Below are 6892 nucleotides of genomic sequence, written 5' to 3'. Positions count from 1 at the left end.
TTTGGGCAAGTCACTTAACTTCTCTGGGCCTCAGTTACCTCTATCAGTTACCTCATCTGTAAAATGGGGATCAAGACTGTGAGCCCCAAATGGGACAACCTGATCACCTTGTATCCCCCCAGCGCTTAGAACAGTGCTTTGCACATAGTAAGCGCTTAACAAATACCACCATTAAGCGCTTGCTCTGTGCAAGGCACTGTATTATGTCTCCCCCATGAGCCCGTCGTGGGGCAGGGGTTGTCTCTATCTGGTGCCCAATTGTACATTCAAAGTGCTTAGTACAGTGCTCTGCACATAGCACTCAATAAATACGATTGAATGAATGGATATTAAACGCTGGGGTAGATAGAAGCAAATCGGTTGGGACACAGGCCCTATCCCACGTGGGACCCAAAGTCCCAATCCCCATTTTACTGAGGCACAGAGAATAATGCTTAGACTGTGAGCCCGTCCCCCAGCCCCACAGCACTTACCTACATATCAGTAATTTATTTATATTTAATGTCTGCCTCCCCCTTTAAACTGTAAGCTCATTGTGGGTTGGGCATGAGTCTGTTTATTGTTGTACTGTACTCTCCCAAGTGCTCAGTATGGTGCTCTGCACACATTAAGTCCTCAATAAATAGAATTGATTAATAAGCTCAGTCTAGAGGAGGAGGCAGACATTAATATAATGAACTACAGATACGTACATAAGTTCCGTGGGGCCAAGGGAGGGGTGAATAAAAGAAGCAATCAGGGTGACGCAGAAGGCAATGGGAAAAGAGGAAATTTGGGCTTAGTCAGGGAAGGCCTCTTGGAGGAGATGTGCCTTTAATTAGGCTTTGAAGGTGGACATGAAGTGATTTGAATAGGCAAGTGGTTCAACTAGGTTTAGAACCCAGGTCCTCGGACTTCCAGGCCGTGCTCTTTCCACTAGGCCCCTTTCCTATTAGGTCAACATGTTCACTGTGTACTGCTTAACACCAAGGAAGGGGGGCCCCAATGTCAAAACTCTGCCCCGGTGCCCACAGGAAATCTCTGGTGCCACTGAAGTTAGAGCTCATTTAGAGAGTTCCTTCAGGGGCCAGGAGGCTGAATGCCCAATACTATATTACAGGAAGTCACCCTAAAATTCCTTCAAATGTTCCCTGAAGAATCAGATACATATAGCCCTTGGGTTTGGGGTTGAACAGTAAGATTTTTTTCAAGGTGACCTAAGATCTGACAACTGGAATAACCTTAAAATATTAACCTATAAAATCAGTACCCCAGGAATATTCTTTATCCGTGCAATTAGGATGGAGGCAAATGAAAATCCTGGAGAGGGAAGAGGAGGGGGGAAAAATGCCTTTTCATATTAACATGAGGAAAATGGATATGGTGAATATTTAATTGAACTGTTCAACACCCAGAATGAAGATGTGAAAATTGTGCTAAGGCATTTCTACTGTAGTTGGAGTCAGCCGTCTCCATTTACCGGCTGTTGAGCTAGAAAGAAATGAATAGCGTGGCGATCCAGTAGAAGTAATATCATGAAGCCCTCTACCCTGGCCTGAATCCACATCGCGTTAAAGTGAGCAAATCCCTGCAGCCCCAACCTCCAAGAATTCAAACCGGCTGAACACAATGCAGTAGTGTTGTGAGGATATTTTCCACTTTGCTTGCCAGGGCGGAGAGGTAGTGAAACCTTCTGGTTTGGGGGATTTTTTTAAGCCAAGAAGCCAGTGGGTTCCGCAAATGGAGGTCAGACCTGGGGGCTCACGGGGAAAGCTAAAGGAGACTCAGAGATCTAAACATCCAGTTTGGTGGGGGCGGCTATGGATTCATGAGCATGATTTTCTCATCCTCCACTGACTATAGTTTTCTGTTCTCTTGCCTTCTCCTCCCTCATCACTGTATCCCCTTTTGTCTTTCAATCAATTTTCAGCTCCTCTCTTCAAAACTACTTTTGGAAAATTGCAATGAGATTTTTTTTTAAAATCTCAATCAAGGAAGGCTTCCTGGAGGAGATGTGATCGCCAAGATGTTAGCTGCTGGGAAAGTCTTCATCAGTTGTTTCTACATTTTTCAGTGTTGCATTGGAATGCACCTACCCCACTTCTTGGCACATAACTCCAGCCATGGATGAAGTCTTTCAAATCAATCTATCAACTGAGCACTTTACCGTGTGTGAAGCACAGTACTAAATGCTTGGAGACTACAACACAACAGAGTTGGCACTTTTCCCATCCACAAAGAAATCCAAAATGCCAGATATTATCCCCAGCTATGTCTTCATTGGTTGGAACACCTGAAAACAATTAGTTAAGCTTCCTGAACTGTGAAAACAGGCATGATAATATCTTCCCTTACTGCTAATGGGTGAAGGTAAAGAATCTCATTCAAACAACATACAGGGTCTGAGGTACATTTTGAATTCTTCCAAGATGTGTGCTAGGCATTTTTATTTTGTGAAGAGAATGATCCATCTGCCACAGTTCTCTCTGCACATCGAGTTTTCTTCAAAATCAGTACAGGGTGCAGAAGGAGATCGGGCTCTGGCAGCTTCTGTACAGTTCACGGCTTTGTGTGTGGAGCCCAAAGCTATAACTGACACTAAAAAAATGTGGATTAGTGTCACACGTGGCTGTTAGGTCAAGAAAGAGCTGTACCAGTACAGATCGACTAAACTGCTAATGAGAAATCATTAAATGCATATAACAAAGCCATCACAGAGAAGGTAGTTCCATTAAAAAAAAAGAATTTAGGGGTGGAGGGAACTCGAGGGATTATTTAATCTTTTCCCTTCCTTTGGGCAGAATGACAGACTAGCCCAGACCATCCACATATTTTGAAATGTTACTCGAGGAGGAGATTCCAAGGTATCCCTTGCTAACACTAGAGTGAAAACAGCCCTCAGCAGGCAACTAATCCTATTTTTGAAACACCTGGACCAACTCCAAGTGTTCCCAAAATCAGAAGGGGGGGGGTGGGAGTCACAGATTATGCCACTAATTAGTATTGCTACAAGAACCTTGCGTTTTGGAAATTAAGAAAGCCAGAGGAGGATATGGGGACTACAGGAGCAGTATATGGAATTAGGATCAAGTCTACATCTCAGGCCACATAGAAGAATTTGCAATTGCAACGATCAAACCTCAAGGTTAAGGAAAACCTTCCAAGGAACAAGAACAAGCACGTACTCTAACAACTGGTACACATTCACTTCATTGGATAGTCTCAAAAATACTGCAAATTGGAAAAACTCTAAGATCATGACAGCTTCTCATATATTTCTGGTATTGTTTTGGAGCCTTGGCACCTTTAGTCACCCCTCCCTCACGGTTATATACATAATTGTAATTTATTTATTTATATTAATGCCTGCCTCCCCCTCTAGACTGTAAATCTTTATGGGTGGGGAATGTGCCTACTAACTCTGTTATATTGTGCTTAATACAGTGTTCTACACCAAGTAAGTGCTCAGTATATTTGACTGAGTGAGCAAATCAATTACAGTGGGGGAAAAAAGGCACAATCCTGCACCCAAAGACCATTTCGTGTGGCATTTTTGTTTTGAATGCAAAAAGAGAAATGCATGGAAACATAAAAAAAAATCAATGAGAACCATGTGATCATCTCAGTCTTATTTGCTTCCTGGCTACCTACTGTGCATCTGAAGAATATGTTTATAAATAGATGTAGCTTAAATAATAGTTTCCTCTCTGGGATGGGGACAGAGTGAGCTGTCTTTAAAATGGCTTTACTCCATGGGGTAGACTGTCTCACTCTATGCTCAGGAAAAAAATTTATGTTAAATGCGTTAAATGAGCTCACATCTAGTTAGCACCCCTCAGAGGCAGTAGGGAGAAGGGAAATGAAGTAATTTTTATCATCGTCAGTAGTATTTATTAAGTTCCTACTGAGCGTAGAGCACTGTACTTAGCACTTGGGAGAGTACAAGAAAGGGGGACACTTAAGATCTTATCTCATTAAAAACCAAAGTTGCACCATCTTGGGCTTCTCCATGAGTTGTTTAAGGAGAAGTTGGAGTCCTGTTGTAGATCTAACCCACTGCCAGTTACAAAATTAACTAAAAATATTGCTTTTTTCCTTTTTCAAAACATTCCCTTTTATATTTCCTCCCCACTGTTCCCTGTAGCTAAATGAACAGGTTTCTTGAGTTTGACTCATTCTAATAACCCATGCAGGAAATACAAACCCCCTTTCTGACATACCCGTGTAGAAGTGAGATGCTCTTCAATTCCTGGTATTCCTGCATGTTGTCCCTCACCATGGATTCCTATGATTTTCAGGAAAGGTGATCAGATTAGTAATATATCAAATTGCATTAGCTATCAGGATATCTTTTATCAGATTTTTAAACACTTGTGTTCCATAGTGGGCTCTGGTCACTTTGAAGGATTTCCTTACAGAAATATTGCACCTTTGACAACCTTTATCTGATCCCACAGATATTGCTTTAGACTTTGATAATTACAGATTCATGATTTTGACTACAGCAGTGGACTTTGCAGTGGTTTCTTTTTTTTTATCAGGAGATAAAAAGCACCCCTTCTGATATACTGCCAAGAAGTTATTTTTCAGTTTTCAAGAGTCCCTTATGTGAAATGACTAATGACTGAAAGTGCTTATTTGGGGGCTGGAAGAGAGATTGAAGTGGGAGTCCTCTAGTCTGTAAGCCTGTTGTGGGCAGGGAATGTGCCTGTTTATTTCGTATTGTACTTGCTTGGGAAAGTACACTCTGCACAGTGCTCTGCACACCATAAATGCTCAATAAATGATTGAATGAATTAACGAAGGGAAGGCAGGTCTGAAAGACCTAGGAATTTGGGACTTCCATCTCTCTTATTATGCAAATTATTTTACATAAGTGATTTAACAGTAATTCCATCGGGGTTTCCAGGTTAAAGAATTTCCAATCCCATGCCTGAAAATGCCATAGGGTGTGGTTTTCTCTTTCCTGCTGTTTAGCGTGTACTTACAGGCTGCTGAGAGATGTAATGAGGCAGAGGCACTGGCTGGGATATGGTCAGCATGTTCTGGGTACCTCGCTCAGTTCCACTGCTACATTCTGAGAGGTGTCTGACTGGCCCCGCAGGTATATTTTAGTTGCCTTGCCCTGGAATTGATCGATTAATGACATTTATTAAGCACTTACTATGTGCAGAGCACTGTATTAAGCGCTTGGGAGAGTACAATGCAAAGGAGTTAGACAAATTCCCTGCCCACAAGAAGTTGACAGTCTAGAGGAAGAGAAAGAGATTAGTTATTTTTGTGGGTCTTACAGGCAGAGAACCAAAGACTCCAAAGTGGCACTATGACAGGGACAAAGTGAGGAATGAACTCCAGAAACCGTGCCCTACAAGAGTTCCCCGGACAAACTTTCAGAGCAAGCATCCCTGCGGCATGGAAGGCATCTCCTGCTAATCCTCTCTTGCCTTTCCCCTCTTTCCTCCTCCTCCTCTTTGTCTTGCTTTGTATTGTCCTCCATATGTAGGCCAGTTGGGGTCAATTTGGATGAGAAAAAATGGAATGCCTTGAAATGCATACTCATACATCAAATACAGATTTTTGTCCTTGTTTCACGAAGCAAACTCCCCCAGTGACATGCTGGACCAGAGGATCAGAAGGGCTACATTTTTACTCAGCTCTGCCTTGCAGCCCCAATTTTGGGCAACAGGAACCTGGTGCCTCAGTTTCCTCTGGACTGTAAACTCCTCACGGGCAGGCAAAGTGCCTAACAACTCTGTTATACTGTACTCTCCCAAGAGCTTAGTATGGTGCTCTGCACACAGTAAGTGCTCAATAAGTACACTGAACTTCCCACCTATAAAATGGTGATAAGAAGCAGTGTGGAAAGAGCTCAGGGCTGGAAATCAGAGAATCAGCACTAATCCCGGCTCTTCCACCCTTCTGTTGTGGGACCTTGGGCAGGTTACTTAATTTCTCTGTGCCTCAGTTTACCTCCTCAGGAAAATGGGGATTAAGACTGTGGATCCCATGCGAGGTATGGTCTGTGTCCAACTTGGCCATCACTTATCTACCCCAGTGCTTAGTACAGTGCCTGGCACATAATAAGCACTTAACAAGTACCATTAAAAAAATTTCCAGGGATGGATAAGAAAATAAACTTTGCAAGGCTCCTTGAATTCCAGGAAAGGAAAGCATTAAAATCTCCAGGGGCTCTGGATGTCGCAACTACTGGGTCCAGGGATCCTTCTGCACTACGGAAGTGTATAAATGGGTTCCCTCAAAGACCTCAGAAAAGGCTTGGGAGGCCAGACAAAGAAAGAGAGAGAAAGAAGAGAGGGAGTGGAGAGAGAAGGGAAAAAAGAGAGAGGAAACAGAAAAGAAAGGAAACAGAGAGCAGAGAAAGGAAAAAGGAAACAGAGATAGAAAGGAGAGAGGGAACAGATAGAGGGGTGAGAGGACAGGGAAAGAAGAGGAAACAGAAAAGAGAGAGGAAACAAAGGGGGGAACAGAGAGAGGAAATATATAGAAAGGAGAGGGAACAGAGAGAGAGGACAGAGGACAGAGAGGAGAAGAAACAGAAAAGAGAAAGGAAAAACAGTAGAGAGGAAAAACAGAAAAGAGAGAGGGAACAAAAGAGAGAGAGAACAGAAAGGTAGACAAGAGAGAGGAAATATATAGAAAGGAGAGCGGGAACAGAGAGAGAGAGGAGAGAGGGCAGAGAGAGGAGAGGAAACAGAAAAATGATGGAGGGGGGAGAGAGAGAGGGGGAACAGAGAGATAGAAAAGAGGAAATATATAGAAAGGAGAGAGGGAGCAGAGAGAGAGGTCAGACAGGAGAAGAAACAGAAAAGAGAGAGAGAACAGACAGAAAGACAAGAGAGGAAATATATAGAAAGAGAGGAAACAGAAAAGAGGGAGGGAAGAGACAGGGAGA

The 6892-nt window shown here is 42.9% G+C and overlaps 1 long non-coding RNA gene across 1 annotated transcript; it reads right to left on the bottom strand.

The window, feature by feature from the left end:
• Positions 1–2387: 2387 nt before the first annotated feature.
• LOC120638898 lies at positions 2388–5098 on the bottom strand. The gene is made up of 3 exons (XR_005660932.1): positions 4968–5098; positions 4200–4264; positions 2388–2577 (listed from the first exon to the last, which is right to left on the bottom strand). It is a non-coding gene; the product is annotated as an uncharacterized LOC120638898 (long non-coding RNA).
• Between the last annotated feature and the right edge of the window lie 1794 nt (positions 5099–6892).

The sequence above is a fragment of the Ornithorhynchus anatinus genome, chromosome 16, assembly GCF_004115215.2.
Source record: "Ornithorhynchus anatinus isolate Pmale09 chromosome 16, mOrnAna1.pri.v4, whole genome shotgun sequence".
Taxonomy (NCBI): Eukaryota; Metazoa; Chordata; class Mammalia; order Monotremata; family Ornithorhynchidae; genus Ornithorhynchus; species Ornithorhynchus anatinus.
The sequence above is the reverse complement of the archived record's forward strand: the minus strand, read 5'-3'. Positions and strand labels throughout refer to the sequence as shown.